Source organism: Ranitomeya imitator, chromosome 5, assembly GCF_032444005.1.
Source record: "Ranitomeya imitator isolate aRanImi1 chromosome 5, aRanImi1.pri, whole genome shotgun sequence".
NCBI lineage: Eukaryota > Metazoa > Chordata > Amphibia > Anura > Dendrobatidae > Ranitomeya > Ranitomeya imitator.
Window position 1 is genome coordinate 485,093,079 of NC_091286.1, and position 25,978 is coordinate 485,119,056.

The window sequence follows — 25,978 nt, forward strand, 5'->3', positions numbered from 1 at the left end:
TGGTGGTGGGGGAGGCAATGATGATGATGGTGGTGGTGGGGAATCAATGGTGGTGGGGGAGGCAATGATTGTGGTGGTGGAGGAGGCAGTGATGATGGTGGTGGGGAGGCAATGATGATGGTGGTTGGGAAGAAAGCAATGATGGTTGTGGTGTAAAGGACAAAAATTGTAGTGGTGGAAAGGACAAAGGTAGTGGGGGAGGAGGCAATGATGGAGGTGGTAATGAGTACAATGGTGGAGGGGGAGAACAATGATGATGGTGGAGGGGGCTGCATTATACCCTTTTAGGGGGGCTGCATTATACCCTATGAGGGGGCTACATTATAATTCTAAGGGGGGCTGCTTTATGAGGGGTTGTCATTATACTCTGAGGGGGCTACACAATATTCTGTGGAGGGGCTGCATTATATTATATGGGGGCTGCATTATTCTCTCAGGTGGTTACATCATATTATATGAGGGGAGCTGCATTATGCCCTATGAGGGGCTACAGTATATTCTATGGGGGGCTGCCTTATGAGGGGTTGGCATTATACTCTGAGGGGGCTTCATTATATTCTGTGGAGGGGCTGCATTATATTATATGTGGGGACTGCATTATTCTCTCAGGTGGCTACATCATACTATATGAGGGGTGATGCATTATGCCCTATGAGGGGGCTACAGAATATTCTATGGGGGGCTGCCTTATGAGGGGTTTGCATTATACTCTGAGGGACTACATTATATTTTGTGGAGGGGCTGCATTATGCCATATGACGGAGCTACATTATATTCTATAGGGGGCTGCATTATACTTTATGAGGGGGTTGCATTATATTTTGTGGGGTGCTGTATTATACCCTATGAGGGGGCTGTATTATATTCCATGAGGGAGGCTACATTATATTCTATGAGGGAGCTGCATTATACTCTATGGGGGGCTGCATTATATTCTATGGGAGACTACATTATATTCTATGAGGGGGCTACTTTATATTCTATGAAGGGCTACCCCAACCCCTGCTACATAATTAAATTGTGTACTACCTTATATTATGCCCTGATATTAGTGTGTTTTACTACACAATTGATGGTCTTGAATTTATTTCTATGTAGCTATATAGTGGGCCCCAAGAATGATTTTCTCTGGTGGGCCCAAGGTGCTCCAGTCCGACGCTGCTTGTGATCCTGCCTATCAGTGCAATATTGAGTTAGCATGATGAAGAACATCTTTCTTGGTGATCCTAGCTGTCCATGGGATTCAAAAAATTCATCTCCAGCACCACATTTCAAAGGTATCAATATTTCTCTGTCTGCTTCAAAGAACAAATAGCATAAAAGAGCCAAAACAAAGACATTGTTTTAATAATCAGCATAAATAAATACATAATTTATGGTACCCAAGAAAACTGGATCTAGACATTGCAAAAACTCAAGACATTATAAAGCTTTATGGTCTCAATTATCAGGTGTGGTGTTTTACATACCATTCTTCATTAAGAGTGCACTGGAGTAAGATGCCCCAAAATTTTTAGGAGGCATGCTCCACTTAGTGCCATGTACCATCACAAAAAATATACATCACTTTTTCTATATAAATTACAATTATTTTTTTTGCCGCTCTTGGCCATGCCCTTTTCTGGCTACAATTTATTCGCTTTCCAAAAAAGTTGTCTATGTAGGTTGAAAATTACTGTACAAAAATTTTGTGAGATTTAAAACAGTCTGATTTGAGAATAATGGTGAAAACTGTTTGATAAATTCATCTCTATATATAAAATAACATAAACAGTCATGGAATATGGTGATGCTAAGTAAAAAACCAATCAGCTGCAACATATAATGCACATTTTTCAGTGCAGCAGCTTGCACCTTTTAATACTGATGATTTATAATTCCATTTTAGAGCTTTATCTTTATCATAAATAAATAAAAAATTGAACTTTTCAGTTACATAAGACACAGAGACTAATGTAAATATTGTCAGAAGATACAGAAAATGATTGTATTGCACTTGTGCAAATTTATTTTGTGTTTTTTTTTTCTCCAATACAAACTATTTTCAAGAATGACAATACTAAAAGAAATAATTCTCTATGAGTGGCATTTACAAATACTATTGTGACAAAAGATTCATAGTTAATGTTAGCTCTTATATTGTCGCGGCTGCCACAGTAGTCAGAGCAGCAATAAACACATTGTTTAACATTTGACACAATAAATACTAATGGAAAGTATCAGGCATTCACTTATTTTCATGTCACTATTAATACTAGTTACATCACATTACACCCACTGCAGTGAAGAGCAGCCGACAATAATATTCAACTTCCGAATAAAGTTGCGGCTTGTCTTTAAGAACCAAGTTCACGTTACAGGACATGGAGGGTGTTTAACGTTCACTTACGATACAGTTCATCGGAGACATTAGAAGTAACTGTCAGTAATGGCATCTTATCAGTGCCATTACGGAGTCTCTCTAACTCTAAGTGCTTAATTATTCATGGAGTTTATTAAAAAGCATACAGTACTAACTACTTTCATATTTTCACTCTTGGGCTGGCTTTATGGAGTTATGATGCAGAGTGGAAATAGAAAGAAGCTTTTAGAAATTGGAAAAAAAAGTGCTTATTATGTGTTTGCAGCTATTCTGTTCTGCTAGAAGGATTAACAAATCAATAAAGTTCTTCCTTCACTTTCCTTAAAGGGAAAATACATTAATAATAATCATTATGACTGCTGTCCCTGACAGTGGAATATAAGCTTTTCTCTACAGGGTCAGATGTTTCGGTGCAGATTTAAGTTTGGTATTTAGTATAACGCACAAAGATATCAAAATGCATTATCCGAGGTCTAGGTATGTAGAAAGAACTGAAGGTAAACCCAATTAATGTCCTTTTGCTTGATATGGAATCTGTGAAATTTTAATATGCAGCATAACCAGTTAATTGCAGGATGTCTTGCTGTTGATGGTACCTTTCTCTTACCATTGTGTCTTCCACAAGGGTTTATTCACATGACAGTATTAGGTCAGTATTTTGCATCAGAAGCATGATTGAAACTTACAAGAAAAACTAAATTTGAAAGATTGCCAAATGGTCTGTGTTTTGGAGACACCTCTGCTTTTGCCTTACAAATACTGATGAAATACTGATCAAAAATACTGATGTGTGAATAAATCCTTTAAGCAAACCTGTCAGCAGGATTTTGCTAAAGGTACCTTCACACATAACGATTTCGTTAACGATATCGTTGCAACGTCACGCTTTTTGTGACGTAACAACTATCCCGCTAACGATCTCATTATGTGTGACAGCGACCAACGATCAGGCCCCTGCTGGGAGATCGTTGGTCATTGGGGAATGATCAGGACCTTTTTTTGGTCGCTGATCACCCGCTGTCATCGCTGGATCGGCGTGTGTGATGCCGATCCAGCGATGTGTTCACTGGTAACCAGGGTAAATATCGGGTTACTAAGCGCAGGGCCGCTGTGCTCTGCTTTACGGCCGGCGCTGACAGTCAGTGCAGGGAAGCTGACGGCGGGGGACGTGACAGACATCGGAATGTGAGTATGTAGTGTTTTTTTTTTAACTTTTACAATGGTAACCAGGATAAATATCGGGTTACTAAGCGCGGCCCTGCACTTAGTAACCCGATGTTAACCCTGGTTACCCGGGGACTTCGGCATCGTTGAAGACAGTTTCAATGATGCTGAAGTCGTTCCCCTGATCATTGGTCGCTGGAGAGAGCTGTCTGTGTGACAGCTCCCCAGCGACCACACAACGACTTACCAACGATCACGGCCAGGTCGTATCGCTGGTCGTGATCGTTGGTAAGTCGTTTAGTGTAACGGTACCTTAAGTAAACTACATGCATTGTCATGTTGGCAGTGTTAAACTGATTAAAAGGATACCTGGAGTGAATAATCTGTCTTGTAGTTCTTGTGTATTAAGTGTTAGAAGTTTTCAGTTAATGATATGCCTGTGCTCCAGGGCATGACTGTAGGCAGAATCTTATCTTCTTGCTCTAAGCCAGGAAAATCAACAAGATGGATGTCTTCACCTGAGGCATCATTTTAATCAGTATATCAGAGGCAACCTGACAATGCCTGTTGATATCTTAGCAAAATCATTCTGACAGGTTTGCTTTAACCCCTTTCTGCCATTAGACGTACTATTCCATCCATGTGGGGTGGGCCCTACTTCCCAAGGACAGAATAGTACGTCATAGGCGATCGGCCGCGCTCACGGGGGGAGCGCGGCCGATCGCGGCCGTGTGTCAGCTGCTTATCGCAGCTGACATCCATCACTATGTGCCCGGAGCAGTCACGGACCGCCCCCAGCACATTAACCCCCGGCACACCACGATCAAACATGATCGCGATGTGCCGGCGGTGCAGGGAAGCATCGCGAAGGGAGGGGGCTCCCTGCGGGCTTCCCTGAGACCCCCGCAGCAATCCAAGATGGTCGCAGATCCGGGTCCTGCGGGGAGGGAGGTGCCTTACCAAGTGCCTGCTCAGAGCAGGCACTTGGTAACGCTGCAGCGCTCTTTGACAGATCGGTGATCTGTCAGAGTGCTCTGCAAACTGTCAGATCACCGATCTGTATTGTCCCCCCTGGGACAAAGTAAAAAAGTTAAAAAAAAATTTTACGAGTGTGTAAAAAAAATTAAAAAAAAATCCTAAATAATGAAAAGAATATATATATAATTCCCATAAATACATTTCTTTATCTAAATAAAAAAAAAAAATATTTAGTATCGCCGCGTCCGTAACGACCTGACCTATAAAACTGTCCCACTAGTTAACCCCTTCAGTAAACACCGTAAGAAAAAAAAAACGAGGCAAAAAACAATGATTTATTATCATACCGCTAAACAAAAAGTGGAATAACACGCGATCAAAAAGACGGATATAAATAACCATGGTACCGCTGAAAGCGTCATCTTGTCCCGCAAAAAACGAGCTGCAATACAGCAACATCAGCAAAAATATAAAAAAGTTATAGTCCTCAGAATAAAGCGATGCAAAAATAATTATTTTTTCTATAAAATAGTTTTTATCGTATAATTGCGCCAAAACATAAAAAATGATATAAATGAGGTGTCGCTGTAATTGCACTGACCCGAAGAATAAAACTGCTCTATCAATTTTACCAAACGCGGAACGGTATAAACGCCTCCCCCAAAAGAAATTCATGAATAGCTGGTTTTTGGTAATTCTGCCTCACAAAAATCGGAATAAAAAGCGATCAAAAAATGTCACGTGCCCGAAAATGTTACCAATAAAAACGTCAACTCGTCCCACAAAAAACAAGACCTTATATGACTCTGTGGACTCAAATATTGAAAAATTATAGCTCTCAAAATGTGGTAATGCAAAAAATATTTTTTCCAATAAAAAGCGTCTTTCAGTGTGTGACGGCTGCCAAGCATAAAAATCCGCTAAAAAACCCACTATAAAGGTAAATCAAACCCCCCTTTATCACCCCCTTAGTTAGGGAAAAATAAAAAAATTAAAAAAATGTATTTATTTCCATTTTCCCATTAGGGCTAGGGTTAGGGCTAGGGTTAGGGTTAGGGTTAGGGCTAGGGTTAGGGTTAGGGCTAGGGCTAGGGTTAGGGCTAGGGCTAGGGTTAGGGCTAGGGTTAGGGTTGGGGCTAGGGTTATGGTTAGGGCTGGGGTTGGGACTAGGGTTAAGGCTACAGTTAGGGTTGGGGCTAAAGTTAGGGTTAGGGTTTGGATTACATTTGCGGTTGGGAATAGGGCTGGGATTAGGGTTAGGGGTGTGCCTGGGTTAGAGGTGTGGTTAGGGTTACCATTGGAATTAGGGTTAGGGGTGTGTTTGGATTAGGGTTTCAGTTATAATTGGGGGGTTTCCACTGTTTAGACACATCAGGGGCTCTCCAAATGCGACATGGCGTCCGATCTCAATTCCAGCCAATTCTGCGTTGAAAAAGTAAAACAGTGCTCCTTCCCTTCCGAGCTCTCCCGTGTGCCCAAACAGGAGTTTACCCCAACATATGGGGTATCAGCGTACTCAGGACAAATTGGAAAACAACTTTTGGGGTCCAATTTCTCCTGTTACCCTTGGGAAAATACAAAACTGGGGGCTAAAAAATAATTTTTGTGGGAAAAAAAAGGATTTTTTATTTTCACGGCTCTGCGTTATAAACTGTAGTGAAACACTTGGGGGCTCAAAGTTCTCACAACACATCTAGATAAGTTCGTGGGGGGTTTAGTTTCCAATATGGGGTCACTTGTGGGGGGTTTCTACTGTTTAGGTACATTAGGGGCTCTGCAAACGCAATGTGACGCCTGCAGACCATTCCATCTAAGTCTGTATTCCAAATGGCGCTCCTTCCCTTCCGAGCCCTCCCATGCGCCCAAACGGTGGTTCCCCCCACATATGGGGCATCAGCGCACTCAGGACAAATTGCACAACAACTTTTGGGGTCCAATTTCTCCTGTTACCCTCGGGAAAATACAAAACTGGGGGCTAAAAAATAATTTTTGTGGGAAAAAATTTTTGTTTTATTTTTATGGCTCTGCATTATAAACTTCTGTGAAGCTCCTGGTGGGTCAAAGTGCTCACCACACATCTAGATAAGTTCCTTAGGGGGTCTACTTTCCAAAATGCTGTCACTTGTGGGGGGTTTCAATGTTTAGGCACATCAGTGGCTCTCCCAACGCAACATGGCGTTCCATCTCAATTCCTGTGAATTTTGCATTGAAAAGTCAAACGGCGCTCCTTCCCTTCCGAGCTCTACCATGCACCCAAACAGTGGTTTACCCCCAAATATCGGGTATCAGCGTACTCAGGACAAATTGTACAACAACTTTTTGGTTCCAATTTCTTCTCCTACCATTGGGAAAATAAAAAATTGGTGGCGAAAATATAATTTTTGTGAAAAAAAATGTTTTTTTATTTTTACGGTTCTGCATTATAAACTTCTGTGAAGCACTTGGTGGGTCAAAGTGCTCACCACACCTCTAGATAAGTTCTTTAGGGGGTCTACTTTCCAAAATGGTGTCACTTGTGGGGGGTTTCAATTTTTAGGCACATCAGTGGCTCTCCAAACGCAACATGGCGTCCCATCTCAATTCCAGTCAATTTTGCATTGAAAAGTCAAATGGCTCTCCTTCGCTTCCAAGCTCTATCATGCGCCCAAACAGTGGTTTACCTCCACTTATGGGGTATCAGCGTACTCAAGACAAATTGTACAACAATTTTTTTGTTCCAATTTCTTCTCTTACCATTGGGAAAATAAAAAATTGGGGGCGAAAATATAATTTTTGTGAAAAAAAAAATTATTTTTTATTTTTACGGTTCTGCATTATAAACTTCTGTGAAGCACTTGGTGGGTCAAAGTGCTCACCACACCTCTAGATAAGTTCTTTAGGTGGTCTACTTTCCAAAATGGTGTCACTTGTGGGGGGTTTCAATGTTTAGGCACATCAGTGGCTCTCCAAACGCAACATGGCGTCCCATCTCAATTCTAGTCAATTTTGCATTGAAAAGTCAAATGGCGCTCCTTCGCTTCCAAGCTCTGTCATGCGCCCAAACAGTGGTTTATCTCCACTTATGGGGTATCGGCGTACTCAGGACAAATTGTACAACAAGGTTTGGGGTCCATTTTCTCCTGTAACACTTGGTAAAATAAAACAAATTGGAGCTGAAGTAATTTTTTTGTGAAAAAAAGTAAAATGTTAATTTTTATTTAAACATTCCAAAAATTCCTGTGAAACACCTCAAGGGATAATAAACTTCTTGAATGTGGTTTTGAGAACCTTGAGGGGTGCAGTTTTTAGAATGGTGTCACACTTGGTTATTTTCTATCATATAGACCCCTCAAAATGACTTCAAATGAGACGTGGTCCCTAAAATAAAATGGTGTTGTAAAAATGAGAAATTGCTGGTCAAATTTTAACCCTTATAACTCCCTAACTAAAAAAAATTTTGGTTCCAAAACTGTGCTGATGTAAAGTAGACATGTGGGAAATGTTACTTATTAAGTATTTTGTGTGACATATCTCTGTAATTTAATTGCATGAAAATTCAAAGTTGGAAAATTGCGAAAATTTCAAAATTTTCGCCATATTTCCATTTTTTTCACAAATAAACGCAGGTAATATCAAAGAAATTTTATGACTATCATGAAGTACAATATGTCACGAGAAAACAGTGTCAGAATCACCCAGATCCGTTGAAGCATTCCAGAGTTATAACCTCATAAAGGGACAGTGGTCAGAATTGTAAAAATTGGCCCGGTCCATAACGTGCAAACCACCCTTGGGGGTAAAGGGGTTAAGCAAGGGGGTTACCTGGACAGTTAGACCATGGTCACAACTTCAACATTTGGTTAGTTTTTTCTACCAGTATTTGTAATCAAAATTTGGAGGGGGATGAAAAATACAGAAGTGGTGCATATGCTTATATTGTACTTTTCTTCTGATTGTTCCACTTCTGATTTTGACTTACAAATACTAAGGTAAAAAACTGACAAAATAGTGAATTTGTGATGGTGTCTTTACTATCATAGCATATTAACACTTTTGACCTTTCTGTTACAGTAACTACTTGGATTCTCAGTTTAATAATTCTGGACACCTTTTCTTAGAAGTGTGTAATCTGTTGTTCCTCTGTAATTCCCCATGGAGTTGCATGAAAACTTACCCTTGTGAAAGCAGTATATCCCTACCCAGATTGCACAATACCAGTGTTTCAGAGTTTCAAGTATCAGGTGGTAATAACAATGGAACAACATATGTAGCGTTATTTGAAATGATGCTTCATTGCTAATTTCATGAAATACACACATATTTACTACAAAACACATTCCATAAGAAAATATAGGTTCTTGTCAAGGAAGATGACAGCTGATACATGCTGCCTGATCCACTAGCAGCACTGGCTATACGATTTCAGTAGGTTAGTTTCACTCTGAAAAGTTGGGCATTTCAAAGAAAATCATAATTTAAAAGTTATATTCTTCAGTTCTTTTCCTAGAATAAGATGGAAATGTCCTTTTCCAAAAGACAGCCATACTCAAAGTGAACACCACCGACACAGATGGACATGATCTTCACTGCAGGCATTCTCATTGGCTATGGCCCCATATAAATAAACCCTCCTTACTGCTTTTCATGATAGGTGTCCTATGGTTGTGACTATTGCTATAGGTTTAACATGGTTGGGCTTTGTCTGTTTTAAAATGTTACCTTTCTTTGCCCATTGATATTGGTATTTTTTATATTTATTTACCTATACGTGCAATGTTTTGGTTGGTTGTTCCCCTCTGACTTGGGGTATCTTTTCGTGTTCAAATATTTGAGTGGTTTCTTGGATTTTTTATATGATTAAAATAATAAATGTTCAATTTTAAATGTTCTCGTGATTGGTGAACTTCATTGAGCTAGCAACATAATTGCTGCTGCTTTGGTTGTATACGTTTAGAGAAGTACCAATGTTCTTTGCAGTTTAGGACGCCTTTTGTGATTTATGTTCAGGATTTAATAACTCCTATTCCTATCATAAAATAAAAACACTGCATACATACCTGCCAGACCAATGCTATCCCTATAATCATTCTTGTTACCATTGCAATGGAGAACTCTAGGCTACAGGCAATCAGAAACTGCTGTTTGGGTGCATGGCAGAGCTCGGAAGGGAAGGAGCGCCATTTGACTTTTCAATGCAAAATTGGCTGGAAATGAGATGGGATGCCATGTTGGCTGGGGAGCCCATGATGTGCCTAAACATTGAAACCCCTTACAAGTGACACCATTTTGGAAAGTAGACCCCCCACAAGTGACCCCATATTGGAAACTAGACACCAAAGGAACTTATCTAAATGTGTTGTGAGAACTTTGAACCTCCAAGTTTTTCACTACAGTTAATAACGCAGAGCCGTGAAAATTAAAAAAAAAACATTTTTTTCCCTAAAAATTGTCTTTAACACCCAGTTTTGTATTTTCCCAATGGCAACAGGAGAAATTGGTCCCCAAAAATTGTTGTCCAATTTTTCCAGAGTATGCTGATACCCCATATGTGGGGGTAAACCCGTTTGGGCGCACGGAGAGCACGGAAGGGAAGGAGCACTGTTTTACTTTTTCAACGCATAATTGGCTGGAATTGAGATCGGACACCATGTCGCGTTTGGAGAGCCCTGATGTGCCTAAACAGTGGAAACCCCCCAATTATAACTGAAAACCTAATCCAAACACACCCCTAATCCCAACCATATCTCAAACCACACCCCTAACTCTGACACACCCCTAACCCTAATCCCAACCGTAAATGTAATCCAAACCCCAACCCTAAACCTAGCCCCAACCCTAACCCCAACCCTAGCCCCAACCCTAACCCTAACTCTAGCCCTAACCCTAACCCTAGCCCCCACCCTAGCCCCATCCCTAACCCTAGCCCTAACCCTAGCCCTAATCCTAGTCCTGACCCTAACCCTAGCCCCAACCCTAACCCTAATGAGAAAATGGAAATAAATACATTTTTTTATTTTTTTTATTTTTTCCTAACTAAGGGAGTGATGAAGGGGGTTTGATTTACTTTTATAACGGGTTTTTTAGCGGATTTTTATGACTGACATTTTGAGAGCTAAAATTTTTCCATATTTTGGTCCACAGAGTCATGTGAGTGAGGTCTTGTTTTTTGCGTGACGAGTTGATGTTTTTATTGGTAACATTTTCAGGCATGCAACATTTTGATCACTTTTTATTCTGATTTTTGTGAGGCAGTATGACCAAAAACCAGCTATTCATGGATTTCTTTTGAGAGGCGCATTTATACTGTTCCGTGTTTGGTAAAATGGATAAAGCAGTTTTATTCTTCAGGTCAGTACGATTACAGCGATACCTCATTTAGATTTTTTATGTTTTGGCGCTTTTGTACGATAAAAACTATTTTATAGAAAAATAATTATTTTTGCATCGCTTTATTCTGAGGATTATAACTTTTTTATTTTTTCACTGATGATGCTGCATGGTGGCTTGTTTTTTTTTTGCGGGACAAGATGACGTTTTCAGTGGTACCATGGTTATTTACATCTGTCCTTTTGATCGCATGCTATCGCACTTTTTGTTCAGCGGTATGATAATAAAGGGTTGTCTTTTGCCTCGTTTTTTTTTTTTTTTTTTTTACGGTGTTCACTGAAGGAGTTATCTAGTGGGACCGTTTTATAGGTCGGGTCGTTACGGATGTGGCGATATTAAATATATGTACTTTTATTGTTTGTTTTTTATTTAGATAAAGGAATGTATTTATTGGAACAATATTTTTTTTTTATTATTTATTTAGGAATTTTTTTTTTAACACATGTAAATATTTTTTTTTTGCTTTTTTACTTTGCCCCAGTGGGGGACATCACAATAAAGTGACAGATCGCTGATCTGACACTTTGCTGTGCACTGTGTCAGATTAGCGATCACACAGGCACAGCAGGGAAGCTTCCCGACACCTGCTCTGAGCAGGCGCTTGCAAGCCACCTCCCTGCAGGACCCGGATGCAGCCCCGTGGCCATTCTGGATCCGGGACCTGCAGGGAGGAGACGCTCGGTACAAGGTGAGCACATACCTTGTACCGAGGTTCTCAAGGAAGCCCGCAGGGGACCACTTTCCTTCATGATGCTTCCCTATGCCCCCGGAATGTTGCGATCATGTTTGATCACAGTGTGCCGGTGGTTAATGTGCCTGGGGTGGTCCGTGATTGCTCCTGGCACATAGTGCCAGATATCAGCTGTGATAGTCAGCTGACACCCGGCCACAATCGGCCGTGCTCCTCCCGTGAGCGCGTCCGATCGCTATGACGTACTATCCCGTCGGTGGGCATACGGACCAACCCCACCTCGACGTGATAGTGCGTCTAATGTCAGAAAGAGGTTAAAAGACCACTGCAAAATGTTCAGTTTGTCTGATTTTGCTCTTTATAGGTATATTTTTGAGTAAAATGTACCGTAAATTATTTTTTAGTCTATATACTTCTGACATGTCTCCGAATTTCCAAGCAGTACATTTTGTATTTTTTTTCTGAAAAAGAAAAATGGTCAAAAAAAAAAAAAAAAAAGTTTTTTTCAGACTTCAAATAATGCAAAGAAAACAAGTTCACAATCCATTAGAAACAACAATACTAATGTTTTAACTCAGGAAGAGTTCAGAAATCAATATTTTGTGGGATAACCATGATTTTTAATCACAGCTTTCATGCGTCTTGGCATGCTTTCCACCAGTCTTTCACACTGCTCCTGGCGCAAAAATGCAAGCAGTTCTTCTTTGTTTGATGGCTTGTGACTATCCATCATCCTCTTGATTAAATTCCAGAGGTTTTCAATGGGCTTAAAGTCTGGATATTGGGCTGCCCATGACAGGGTTTTGATGTGGTGGTCTATTAATTTTTGACAGAACTGTATCTAAAAAAAAAAAACGAAAACATGTATTAGGCATCCTCACCTTCATAAAAAAGGTGGAGAATGCATTCAACATCTGATTTGGTGTGACAAATGAACAGTAAAAAAATATATATGCAAGAGATGCAAAACCAACATTTTTTTTCTTTATTTGCCTGGCAAAAATTATTTAAATTACACACGCAATAATTTATATGTACCCCAAGACAACTCTAAAAATAATAATTTTTTTCCCCACGCATAAAACAAACCCAAAGTAATCAAGGCCTTTTCAGTCTCGATGACTTAGGGTTAAAATACATTATTGTAGTATTATTCTCTCCCCTTGTTCTTGTATACGTGGTTACTGTATCCAAGATTTTTTTTTTTACTTTCCTTTGCAATATATTTTTAGCTCATTTATTTCAGGCTCCTCACATGCATTATAGCATGTAATCCACACCCGACTGCTTCACTGAGTTGTTTTTGCATTATGTTTAAGCTTGCAAGCCAGAGTTCTTTATTGTAACCTCTATAGCTAGACTTCCAGTATTAATAGAACAGGGTAAATGCTATGTATGTCCCTGTGTGATGCATTGATTTCTGCTTTGCAAGGCAAGACAGGAATACCTCTGCTTCTGCGGCACTCTTAATGGTTAATTTCTGGAATCTACAGGGTAAATCTTAGGTTAACATAATCTGACTATTTTTAGTTCCGTGAACAGATGGTATGTCATCCTGTAGAAAATATGGATATTGTACGGTATATTAAGATTAGATATGTCTTGCAGATACTTGCGGTCTTATGTTCCACAAATAAGGATTTTATTTCAGATTTCAGACGTCTCCTGTTATTTATTTTTTTCGCTCGGTGTCTTCAGATTTAGATTGCGTAGGATATGCAGATTTGAATGCAATATTTTAATGTTGTTGTTCGGTTAAATAGATGCCACCATGTTCTTTATGATGTCTTTCCCTTTAAATTCATATTTTGGGAAATTACAGCTCTGCTTTCAATGTGGGTATTAGGTATACATGTATGGGAGAGAATGCAAACTATATCTAAAAGCAATCAGTATACTTAATCAAGCTAAGTACAAGTGCACAATGCTAGATACACAGCTGCTGTTCTGAATGCTAGCTTAGTTTAAATAGGTCAGGATTGCTGAATCTTAATTCATTCTATGCTTTCTGCTAAATATGTCAGTTATGAAACTCGGATTAGTATTTTCTGAATCAAGCAATCAAACCTGCCCTTATTACAGCTAGTGCGTTCATCTTATATGACTGTGTGCTCTAGATTTCATCCCTATAATCCAAGTCTATCACGATTTTATTAATTTCCCCCTCCCTTTTGTCTTTGATAAAAGAAAAGAATTTGATTTAACAGGATAGAAAAAATGTTCTGTGCAATCACTCTCTAAGGTCTTTGTTCACCTGTGTCTAAATCTGGCTTTTCTGCCACTTATTCTTATGTTAAGAGGCAGAGTGAAGCATGAAAGGGAGAGGGGTAAGGTACAGGAAAGAGGATCAGAAAAGCATTACTCCGAGGTTATTATTTATGCACAGAGAGACAGACATATTAGCTGACCATTAGAACCAAAACAAAACAAAAAGCATAAATTATGCATCACATCATTGATCTATATCCTAAACTAAGTTTATCGTATTGCTTAGATTAACTCCCTCTGTTAGCAAATGTTGTAGGGCTGGCGATATGTAATGAAGGGAGTGGAATTCCCCCATCTGAGCTGTGGTGCGATAATGTTTTAATGTTAAGGATCACTCAGACTGGCAGCATAAAACCTGGACGAATGCTGTGCGATGATTCATGGAATGGTACTAGCTCCAATGTTATACTATGGAGCAGTGCCAAACAGCTTCCATTTTCTCATGCCGGATTGCCATGACAAAAAAAAATAGCTGCATGCTGTGATTGGCAGCAGATCTTGCACGGTGTGCACCCATTCAAGTCAATGGATGCGTGTAAAACATCTATTGTCGCGGATGTCGGCAATAGAGGAGATGTAGAAACTGCTTTCCTCATCTCCTCTTCACCTGTGCTGCGATTCTCTCCTAGGAGATGATTGGAGCACAGTAGCATGACACTTGGCTGACGCTCACAGCAGAGGTTGAGTTGAGTGTCATTAGCATCAGATGCTATATGCTAATGTTATCTCAGTCTTAAGGCTGAGACAGACTACCGTATTTCTCGTGCGAGAATCACCTCGCATGGCACGGACTAACCTGGCACCTCTCCTGACCTGAGCAAGACAGCGTGATGGATTACTATGCAGCTGTCAAGCTCAGGTGAGGAGAGTCACCAGCCAGTATAAGGTTTACGATGTGATTCTTTCATGAGAAATACGTCAGTCTGTCTCTGCCCTTAGCCTATGTTCCCACAATGTGTTTTTGGTGAGTATTTTCTAAAAAAAAAAATGCAAATAACCTATTTTACTTAATGGGTACAGAAATGAGGCACAAAATCTGCAACATCAAGAACTCACCCAAAGCTCATCCTGGGATCTTAGCCTTAGTGCAGTCATAGGGGAGTGGCGGCCATGTAACTGCAAGTATGCAATATGTGTGCTCCCGGCCATATTCCGACTAGATTGGCGCTGCCTGGCACAATGCAAGTACAATACCAGAAACAGTCTAGTTGTAAGAAAGTCGGGAGTATGCATATCACATACTTGCACTTACATGACCACCATTCCTAGAGAATCCTCAGAGCATACAGTGCACACGATGTGATGATTCACAAGTCTGCAGTCACATAAAGTAGGCATTTAACCCTGCTGTGTCCTGCAGGGTTTTGTTTCCCCAGCCTATCCCCTGCCAGCAGAGTATATAATAGGCAAATCCTCCTCCTGTTTCCTGCCCGAACTTAGGTTCCTGGTTCCTGTCAGTCTCATCAATCAGTCATGTGTTATTTTGTCTCATCTGTCCTGTTACCAACCTGGCACATTTACCCATTCCATCTGAAATCTCAGAAAGAGCAGGGCACGATGGATTGATTCTGAGTAAGAAAAGAAGCTGAAGATTTGGGCTATCTGACTTTGTACTTGTTACGAGAGTTGAGCAGATTGATCTATGAAGAATCAACTCCAAGTCAAATTTCCTAAACACTGGTCCATGTAGCCAATCGATGGGAGTATCAGACCATGTACAAAACACTAGGCAAGGAATCCAGCATCCATTATAGGGTGGTTCTAGCCTAACGTGAGGACGTGAGGACGTGAGAACTTAGCAATCGGTACAGGGAGACAAACCCTAAGCCATTAGCCACATACTCTATTCAGATATATGCAGATCAACTGCAATAATAGCTTGAATAAGTAGGGAGAGAGAGATAGCTCAATAGTGGCAGTGTAATTGATTATTGATTATTGAAATGCAAGTCTAATTGATTAGTGAAAAGGTCAATTTGAGTTTCTGCATTTGTAATCAAATGACTCACATCCTTCAGTACAATTGGTCAGAATTCAAAATATCTCACTCTTTCTGTGAATCAAATTTTTGAGAGAAATTCACCAAATTTCACAATTACAATTTTCAAATGATCCTCTCATCTCTACTTGTTATCACTACAGATGATAAAATCAATTTGGCACAAAAAAAACTTGTAGTTGAATTTCGCAAAAATTTCAGGTTCCAGTGGAATAGAACAATTTGTGATTCAGTTTGCATAAACAGACAAAAACTGGCAGCATTTTGCACTGAGATTGAATCAGCCAGAGAGTGGAATCACATGGCTTCAGTCACGGTTACGTGGAGTTCCCCATAATGCCTTGCAGTTATCTTATATTAGGAAGGATTATAGTAGTAACTGAAAGGGAACCGGTCACCAGAAAAAACCCTTCTAACTTGCAGATATGGGGTTAATCTGTGTTTTGATTTCAATTACGGGGGTGTTGAGGACACTGGTTCAGTCTCTGCTTTGAGTATCCAGAGGAGTGGCTGTTACAACACCCTCAGCAATGACTGACACTGGCTCTGCATTTGGGCCCACTGTCAGTCAGTGCCGGGAGCGTGGTTAAACCAGTGCTGGCATCATCCCTGAGACTGATACCTGAACACTGCAGGGGGAATAAAGTTAAATTTCTCTCCGCAATGTTCGGCTAAATGCGGGCACAGGGCAGGCTAATAAAGCTATTAGCCTACAGATGAAACCCATATCTGCAGGTTTGCAATGTTTTTTTCTGGTGATAGGTTCCATTTAAATATGAGACAGGGAAGCATTGGCAATTTTAAAGTTTTACAACCTAGGGATTGGAGGTCAGTGTAAACAGCCCATCGAGAAATATAGGAAGATAAAGGCATAAAATAGTTGAGAATTATGGTACATTAAAAAGAGTGTGCTGTAGTACACAGGAGGACAATGCACTATAGGGTTTATGTATCCATAGGCAATAGCATCTGCCTGCCTCTCTATTGGTTTCCACACTGTTCCTCTGTCACAAATACTGATAGCCTATGCCCATTTGGGCATTTACTCAATGTCCTACATGTCATATATTCTGTGCTGCTGCCAGGGCTGCAAGTGCTGGCCCTTCACTGCCATAGATCTTGTTGCCTACCATATCAAATAAACAGCAACAAATATCCTGTCTGTGTATTGCATAGGCAGCATCAATAGTAAAAAAGTTGGTCACACAGGTTTAATAGCAGCGTTAATGGAGTGCGTTACACCGTGGCATAACGCAGTTCATTAGCGCTGCTTTTAACCCTGTGTGAGCGCTGACTGGAGGAAAGTATGGAGCGGGCACTGACTGCGGGGAGGAAGGAGTGGCTATGTTGCCGCCGGACTGCGCCCGTCACTGATTGGTCGTGGCAATGGTCGTGGGAGTTTTGCCACGACCAATCAGCGACTTGGATTTCCATGACAGACAGAGCCCGCGACCAATGAATATCCATGACAGAAAGACGGAAAGACAGACAGACAGACAGAAGTGACCCTTAGAAAATTATATAGTAGATATATATAGCTCTGGCGAAATTAAGAGACCACCACATCAATACCCTGTCATGGGCAGCCCAATCTCCATACCTGAACCTCATTGAAAACCTCTGTAATGTAATCAAGAGTATGATGGATAGTCACAAGCTATTAAACAAAGAAGAACTGTTTAAATTTTTTGCGCCAGAAGCAGTGTGAAAGACTGGTGGAAAGCATGCCAAGACACATGAAAGCTGTGATTAAAAATCATGGTTATTCCACAAAACTGAACTGAATTGTACTTTACATCTGTTAGCCAGCATAAGTACATGGGGGTGTTGCCTGGTTGCTAGGGAATCCCCACATGTACTTATGCTGGCAAACAGATGTAAATAATTCAGCTGCAGCAAGAAAAACTAAATCTCCGAGCACTAAAAAATACTCGGAGGACACCCGAGCGTGGTCGAGAAATCATGAGTAACAAGTATATTCGCTCATCACTATCAGAGACATGTTGTCGGAAGTTTATAGAATAAAAGAACAATTTACATTTTACTCAAAAATATACCTATAAAGAGAAAAATCAGACAAACTGAAAATTTTGCAGTGGTCTCTTAATTTTTGCCAGAGCTGGGAGCTGGGAGCGTCACTCTGTCCGAAGCCTTTATAGACTGCGCAGGCGCAAGCGCCGGCGCAGTCTGGGCCTCACAGAGTGACGCTCCCGGGAGATCGCGGTATGCGTAAACACTGAACGCACACCGCGGTCTCCAACAGAGAAGCAGGGACCGCCAGGAGGGTGAGTATCGGCCATATTCACCTGTCCCGTTCCACCGCTGAGTGCCGCCATCTTCCCGGTCTTCGGCCTGTGACCTTCAGTTCAGAGGGCGCGATGACGCGCTTAATGCGTGCCGGTGCCGCCCTCTGACTGACCAGTCACAGCCAGGAGACCGGGAAGATGGCAGCGCCCAGCGGTGGAACGGAGGACAGGTGAATATAGTAAGTGCTGGGGGGCCTGAGCTGGCGGCGATACCGGCACCTGACCCCCACAGCGCGCCGGTGTCCCCGCCTGCTCAGGCCCCTGGATGGGTGCAGCACATGACAGGATGGGGACGCAGGATGGGTGCAGCACTTGACAGGATGGGGACGCAGGATGGGTGCAGCACATACCAGGATGGGGACGCAGGATGGGGACGCAGGATGGGTGCAGCACATGACAGGATGGGGACACAGGATGGGTGCAGCACATACCAGGATAGGGACGCAGGATGGGGACGCAGGATGGGTGCAGCACATGACAGGATGGGGACGCAGGATGGGTGCAGCACATACCAGGATGGGGACGCAGGATGGGGACGCAGGATGGGTGCAGCACATGACAGGATGGGGACACAGGATGGGTGCAGCACATACCAGAATGGGGACACAGGATGGGGACGCAGGATGGGTGCAGCACATGACAGGATGGGGACGCAGGATGGGTGCAGCACATGACAGGATGTGGATGCAGGATGGGTGCAGCACATACCAGGATGGGGACGCAGGATGGGTGCAGCAGACGACAGGATGGGGACGCAGGATGGGTGCAGCACATACCAGGATGGGGACGCAGGATGGGTGCAGCACATGACAGGATGGGGACGCAGGATGGGGATGCAGGATGGGTGCAGCACATACCAGGATGGGGACGCAGGATGGGTGCAGCACATGACAGGAAGGGGACACAGGATGGGTGCAGCACATGACAGGATGGGGACGCAGGATGGGGACGCAGGATGGGTGCAGCACATACCAGGATGGGGACGCAGGATGGGTGCAGCACATGACAGGATGGGGACGCAGGATGGGGACGCAGGATGGGTGCAGCACATACCAGGATGGGGACGCAGGATGGGTGCAGCACATGACAGGATGGGGACAGCACATACCAGGATGGGGATGCAGGATGGGTGCAGCACATGACAGGATGGGGATGCAGGATGGGTGCAGCACATGACAGGATGGGGACGCAGGATGGGTGCAGCACATGACAGGATGGGGACGCAGGATGGGTGCAGCACATGACAGGATGGGGACGCAGGATGGGTGCAGCACATGACAGGATGGGGACACAGGATGGGTGCAGCACATGACAGGATGGGGACGCAGGATGGGGACGCAGGATGGGTGCAGCACATGACAGGATGGGGGCACAGGATGGGTGCAGCACATGACAGGATGGGGATGCAGGATGGGTGCAGCACATGACAGGATGGGGACGCAGGATGGGTGCAGCACATGACAGGATGGGGACGCAGGATGGGTGCAGCACATGACAGGATGGGGACGCAGGATGGGGACACAGGATGGGTGCAGCACATACCAGGATGGGGACGCAGGATGGGTGCAGCACATGACAGGATGGGGACGCAGGATGGGTGCAGCACATGACAGGATGGGGACGCAGGATGGGTGCAGCACATGACAGGATGGGGACGCAGGATGGAGCAGCACATACCAGGATGGAGACCATATACCAATATATATGCTCGCCACCCGGGCGTAGAACGGGTTCAATAGCTAGTATATATATATATATATATATATATATATATATATACACACACAGTTATATGAAAAAGTTTGGGCACCCCTATTAATCTTAAGCTTAATGTTTTCTAAAAACTGGTGTTTTTTGCAACAGCTATTTCAGTTTCATATATCTAATAACTGTTGGACACAGTAATGTTTCTGCCTTGAAATGAGGTTTATTGTACTAACAGAAAATGTGCAATCTGCATTCAAACAAAATTTGACAGGTGCATAAGTACGGGCACCTTTATCATTTTCTTGTTTTATATATATATATATATATATATATATGTATATATATATATGTCACTGGACATCGATATATCTCTCTATTCTATGAGTGTACAGTAGGTATGGAAAGCATTCAGACCGCTTAAAAAAAAAAATTTGGAGGAGGAATTTTTCTCTACTTCTCCAGTAAGATGGTGCCTCCGGCGCTTACGCAGTTGCAGCTATCGGATCATTGCAGCAGACACCGATAGCAGCTACTGCAAAGGCGCGGGGGGTGCCATTTTTAAATTGTTTTTTTTTGTAGGGGGACACCATGCAGTTTTCTTAAAATATTTTTTTAAATATTAAAATATAAAAAAAATACAGCTTGGAAGCCCTTTATTCTTAATATGCAACCATGATAAAGCTAACAGCTGAGAGTTGCCGCCTGCAGCTGTTGGTTTTGCCTGCATGGCTTATCAAAAAATAGAAGAGAAGAGACCCCAAATCATTTTTTTATTCATATACAGGTCCTTCTCAAAAAATTAGCATATAGTGTTAAATTTCATTATTTACCATAATGTAATGATTACAATTAAACTTTCATATATTATAGAATCATTATCCACCAACTGAAATTTGTCAGGTCTTTTATTGTTTAAATACTGATGATTTTGGCATACAACTCCTGAAAACCCAAAAAACCTGTCTCAAAAAATTAGCATATCAAGAAAAGGTTCTCTAAACGACCTATTACTTTAATCTTCTGAATCAACTAATTAACTCTAAACACATGCAAAATATACCTGAGGCTTTTATAAACTCCCTGCCTGGTTCATTACTCAAAACCCCCATCATGGGTAAGACTAGCGACCTGACAGATGTCAAGAAGGCCATCATTGACACCCTCAAGCAAGAGGGTAAGACCCAGAAAGAAATTTCTCAACAAATAGGCTGTTCCCAGAGTGCTGTATCAAGGCACCTCAATGGTAAGTCTGTTGGAAGGAAACAATGTGGCAGAAAACGCTGTACAACGAGAAGAGGAGACCGGACCCTGAGGAAGATTGTGGAGAAGGACCGATTCCAGACCTTGGGGAACCAGTGGACTGAGTCTGGTGTGGAAACATCCAGAGCCACCGTGCACAGGCGTGTGCAGGAAATGGGCTACAGGTGCCGCATTCCCCAGGTAAAGCCACTTTTGAACCATAAACAGCGGCAGAGGCGCCTGACCTGGGCTACTGAGAAGCAGCACTGGACTGTTGCTAAGTGGTCCCAAGTACTTTTTTCTGATGAAAGCAAATTTTGCATGTCATTCGGAAATCAAGGTGCCAGAGTCTGGAGGAAGACTGGGGAGAAGGAAATGCCAAAATGCCTGAAGTCCAGTGTCAAGTACCCACAGTCAGTGATGGTGTTGGTCCACTGTGTTTCATCAAGGGCAGGGTCAATGCAGCTAGCTATCAGGAGATTTTGGAGCACTTCATGCTTCCATCGGCTGAAATGCTTTATGGAGATGAAGATTTCATTTTTCAGCACGACCTGGCACCTGCTCACAGTGCCAAAACCACTGGTAAATGGTTTACTGACCATGGTATTACTGTGCTCAATTGGCCTGCCAACTCTCCTGACCTGAACCCCATAGAGAATCTGTGGGATATTGTGAAGAGAAAGTTGAGAGACGCAAGACCCAACACTCTGAATGAGCTTAAGGCCACTATTGAAGCATCCTGGGCCTCCATAACATCTCAGCAGTGTCACAGGCTGATTGCCTCCATGCCACGCCGCATTGAAGCAGTCATTTCTGCCAAAGGATTCCCGACCAAGTATTGAGTGCATAACTGAACATTATTATTTGATGGTTTTTTTGTTTGTTATTAAAAAACACTTTTATTTGATTGGATGGGTGAAATATGCTAATTTATTGAGACAGGTTTTTTGGGTTTTCAGGAGTTGTATGCCAAAATCATCAGTATTTAAACAATAAAAGACCTGACAAATTTCAGTTGGTGGATAATGATTCTATAATATATGAAAGTTTAATTGTAATCATTACATTATGGTAAATAATGAAATTTAACACTATATGCTAATTTTTTGAGCAGGACCTGTATAGCAGATGTGCCGGCTGATCAATACTCCTATCAGCAGCGTCTATTCTTGCGGTTATCAGCTACAGCATGCGTACGCTGATGAGGGTAGTTCTGTCTCATCAGCCAACACCTGTGACTGGCAGTGACTTTTTTACTTCTGGTCAGAGCTGCTTGCTCACGTTGTCATCTGACAGCATGGAAACTTGCAGCTCTCTGACCGGTGGTAATGATCTTAACGTCGATCAGAGCTGCTGGTGTTTCACACGCCGTCACCTAAATGACAATGCTGTAAACAGGTGATGTGCGGGTTGCTGAACCCAAACAGCAACATGGACTTCCTGGAGAAGTCCGTGTTCCGGGTCCGTGCACGGACACTAGGTGTTTTGGTATGGACCCCGAACTTTGCCCATCTCTAGTGACAGGTCCTTTTTAAATCATCTTGTATCAGATTGTTACGGTTTAACCCCTTCATGACCCAGCCTATTTTGACCTTAAAGACCTTGCCGTTTTTTGCAATTCTGACCAGTGTCCCTTTATGAGGTAATAACTCAGGATGCTTCAACGGATCCTAGCGGTTTTGAGAATATTTTTCGTGACATATTGGGCTTCATGTTAGTGGTAAATTTAGGTCAATAAATTCTGCGTTTATTTGTGATAAAAAAGGAAATTTGGCGAAAATTTTGAAAATTTCGCAATTTTCACATTTTGAATTTTTATTCTGTTAAACCAGAGAGATATGTGACACAAAATAGTTAATAAATAACATTTCCCACATGTTTACTTTACATCAGCACAATTTTGGAAACAAATTTTTTTTTGTTAGGAAGTTATAAGGGTTAAAATTTGACCAGTGATTTGTCATTTTTACAACGAAATTTACAAAACCATTTTTTTTAGGGACCACCTCACATTTGAAGTCAGTTTGAGGGGTCTATATGGCTGAAAATACCCAAAAGTGACACCATTCTAAAAACTGCACCCCTCAAGGTACTCAAAACCACATTCAAGAAGTTTATTAACCCTTCAGGTGCTTCACAGCAGCAGAAGCAACATGGAAGGAAAAAATGAACATTTAACTTTTTAGTCACAAAAATTATCTTTTAGCAACAATTTTTTTATTTTCCCAATGGTAAAAGGAGAAACTGAACCACGAAAGTTGTTGTCCAATTTGTCCTGAGTACGCTGATACCTCATATGTGGGGGTAAACCACTGTTTGGGCGCACGGCAGGGCTTGGAAGGGAAGGAGCGCCATTTGACTTTTTGAATCAAAAATTGGCTCCACTCTTTAGCGGACACCATGTCACATTTGGAGAGCCCCCGTGTGCCTAAAAATTGGAGCTCCCCCACAAGTGACCCCATTTTGGAAACTAGACGCCCCAGGGAACTTATCTAGATGCATAGTGAGCACTTTGAACCCCCAGGTGCTTCACAAATTGATCCGTAAAAATGAAAAAGTACTTTTTTTTCACAAAAAAATTCTTTTAGCCTCAATTTTTTCATTTTCACATGGGCAACAGGATAAAATGGATCCTAAAATGTGTTGGGCAATTTCTCCTGAGTACGCCGATACCTCATATGTGGGGGTAAACCACTGTTTGGGCACATGGTAAGGCTCGGAAGGGAAGGAGCGCCATTTGACTTTTTGAATGAAAAATTATTTCCATCGTTAGCGGACATCATGTCGCGTTTGGAGAGCTCCTGTGTGCCTAAACATTGGCGCTCCCCCACAAGTGACCCCATTTTGGAAACTAGACCCCCCAAGAAACTTATTTAGATGCCTAGTGAGCACTTTAAACCCTCAGGTGCTTCACAAATTGATCTGTAAAAATGAAAAAGTACTTTTTTTTCACATTTTCCCCAATATTTGTTGTCCAGTTTCTCCTGAGTACGGTGATACCCCATATGTGGGGATAAATTACTGTTTGGGCACATGCCGGGGCTCGGAATTGAAGTAGTGACGTTTTGAAATGCAGACTTTGATGGAATGCTCTGCGTGCATCACGTTGCGTTTGCAGAGCCCCTGATGTGCCTAAACAGTAGAAACCCCCCACAAGTGACCCCATTTTGGAAACTAGACCCCGAAAGGAACTTATCTAGATGTGTGGTGAGCACTTTGAACCCCCAAGTGCTTCATAGAAGTTTATAATGCAGAGCCGTGAAAATAATAAATACGTTTTCTTTCCTCAAAAATAATTATTTAGCCCAGAATTTTTTATTTTCCCAAGGGTTACAGGAGAAATTGGACCCCCAAAGTTGTTGTCCAGTTTCTCCTGAGTACGCTGATACCCCATGTGTGGGGGTAAACCACTGTTTGGGCACACGTCGGGGCTCAGAAGGGAAGTAGTGACTTTTGAAATGCAGACTTTGATGGAATGCTCTGCGTGCGTCACGTTGCATTTGCAGAGCCCCTGATGTGCCTAAACAGTAGAAACCCCCCACAAGTGACCCCATTTTGGAAACTAGACCCCGAAAGGAACTTATCTAGATGTGTGGTGAGCACTTTGAACCCCCAAGTGCTTCATAGAAGTTTATAATGCAGAGCCGTGAAAATAATAAATACGTTTTCTTTCCTCAAAAATAATTATTTAGCCCAGAATTTTTTATTTTCCCAAGGGTTACAGGAGAAATTGGACCCCAAAAGTTGTTGTCCAGTTTCTCCTGAGTACGCTGATACCCCATGTGTGGGGGTAAACCACTGTTTGGGCACACGTCGGGGCTCAGAAGGGAAGTAGTGACTTTTGAAATGCAGACTTTGATGGAATGGTCTGCGGGCGTCACATTGCGTTTGCAGAGCCCCTGGTGTGCCTAAACAGTAGAAACCCCCCACAAGTGACCCCATTTTAGAAACTAGACCCCCCAAGGAACTTATCTAGATATGTGGTGAGCACTTTGAACCCCCAAGTGCTTCACAGACGTTTACAACGCAGAGCCATGAAAATAAAAAATCATTTTTCTTTCCTCAAAAATGATGTTTTAGCAAGCATTTCTTTATTTTCACAAGGGTAACAGGAGAAATTGGACCCCAGTAATTGTTGCGCAGTTTGTCCTGAGTATGCTGGTACCCCATATGTGGGGGTAAACCACTGTTTGGGCACACGTCGGGGCTCGGAAGTGAGGGAGCACCATTTGACTTTTTGAATACAAGATTGGCTGGAATCAATGGTGGCGCCATGTTGCGTTTGGAGACCCCCTGATGTGCCTAAACAGTGGAAACCCCTCAATTCTAACTCCAACACACCCCTAACCCTTATCCCAACTGTAGCCGTAACCCTAATCACAACCCTAACCCCAACACACCCGTAACCCCAACACACCCCTAACCCTAACCACAACCCTAATTCCAACCCAACCCTAGCCCTAAGGCTATGTGCCAACGTTGCAGATTCGTATGAGATTTTTCAGCACCATTTTTGAAAAATCCGCGGGTAAAAGGCACTGCGTTTTACCTGCGGATTTACCACGGATTTCCAGTGTTTTTTGTCCGGATTTCACCTGCGGATTCCTATTGAGGAACAGGTGTAAAACGCTGCGGAATCCGCTCAAAGAATTGACATGCTGCGGAAAATACAACGTAGCGTTCCCGCGCGGTATTTTCCGCACCATGGGCACAGCGGATTTGGTTTTCCATATGTTTACATGGTACTGTAAACCTGATGGAACTCTGCTGCGGATCCGCAGCGGCCAATCCGCACCGTGTGCACATAGCCTAATTCTAAAGTTATGTGCACACGCTGCGGAAAACGCTGCGGATCTGCAGCAGTTTCCCATGAGTTTACAGTTCAATGCAAACCTATG